The sequence below is a fragment of the Canis lupus genome, chromosome 5 (genome assembly GCF_048164855.1).
Source record: "Canis lupus baileyi chromosome 5, mCanLup2.hap1, whole genome shotgun sequence".
Lineage (NCBI taxonomy): Eukaryota > Metazoa > Chordata > Mammalia > Carnivora > Canidae > Canis > Canis lupus.
Window position 1 is genome coordinate 54,765,778 of NC_132842.1, and position 1,434 is coordinate 54,767,211.

The 1,434-nt window shown below is 45.3% G+C and overlaps 1 pseudogene; it reads left to right on the plus strand.

The window, feature by feature from the left end:
- Positions 1-226: 226 nt before the first annotated feature.
- On the plus strand, positions 227-759 carry LOC140632988 (large ribosomal subunit protein eL21-like; annotated as a pseudogene).
- The last annotated feature ends 675 nt before the right edge of the window (positions 760-1,434 follow it).

Sequence of the window (1,434 nt, forward strand, 5' to 3'; positions counted from 1 at the left end):
CAAACGCATAGAAGCGTGGAGTGGAATGGTGGTTGCCAGGGGCTGAGAAGGAAGAAATAGGGAGGTGATGGCCAAAGGGTACAACGTTTCAGTTATGCAAGACAAATGAGTTCTGGAGACCAACTAATCAGCACAGCGCCCCTAACTGACAATTCCGTATTGTATACTTATATTTGCTAACAGGGGGGTTCTTATGTTAAATGTCCTTACTGCCTTTCGGCCCGAACCGCCATCTTCCAGTAATTCGCCAAAATGACCAACACAAAGGGAAAGAGGAGAGGTACCCGCTATGTGTTCTCTAGGCCTTTTAGAAAACATGGAGTTGTTCCTTTGGCCACATACATGCGAATCTATAAGAAAGGTGATATTGTGGACATCAAGGGAATGGGCACTGTTTAAAAAGGAATGCCCCACAAATGTTACCATGGCAAAACTGGAAGGGTCTACAATGTTACTCAGCATGCTGTTGGCATTGTTGTAAACAAACAAGTTAAGGGCAAGCAAGATTCTTGCCAAGAGAATTAACGTCCGCATTGAGCATATTAAACACTCAAAGAGCCGAGATAGCTTCCTGAAGCGTGTGAAGGAAAATGATCAGAAAAAGAAGGAAGCCAAAGAGAAAGGTACTTGGGTCCAACTGAAGCGCCAGCCTGCCCCACCCAGAGAAGCACACTTTGTGAGAACCAATGGAAAGGAGCCTGAACTGCTGGAACCCATTCCCTATGAATTCATGGCATGATAACTGTAAAGAAAATAAAAGACCTCAAGATTGTAAAAAAAAAAAAAAAAAGTCCTTACCTCCACCAAAATAATAATAATTATAAACACAAGGGTGGAAAGAAACGTTGGGAGGAGATGGATAGGCTATGGCCTTCACCGTGGTAATGTTTTCACAGGTGCATACGTATCCCCAAACTCACCGAGTTGTGTACATTAAATATGTACAGCTTCGTACATGTAACGCATACCTCAATAAAGTGCTTTTTGCAAAAAAACAAAAGTTTAACTAAATTAACCAGCTTCCCACCTAGAAGTTAAAGTGCAAAGTTAATATTGCTTATTAATGCTATTGTGCATATTGGGGCCATGCCCAGCTAGTTGGACACCTGGCCCCCAGTCTAGGCACCTCTCCTGGCCAAATCCGTAGAGCTCCCCAGAATGATCCTTGGACTGGGCATCTAAGCTCTATGCCAGTGAACCAGGCCATCCCAAGGCCTTTCCCGGAGGCCGACACAGCTCATCTTTACCACACCTGGCGGGAAGAGGAGGCACCGCACAGCACATGTTTCAGGGGCCCCCCTCCCCAAAGAGCAAGGAGCACAATGATCAAACCTCCCCCAAAATGGAGATGCCACAGCCACTTAACGAATGAACCTAATAAGCCACATCTCATCAGTTTTTATGTCCCAGGGTGTCACGGAGCCGATTCACACC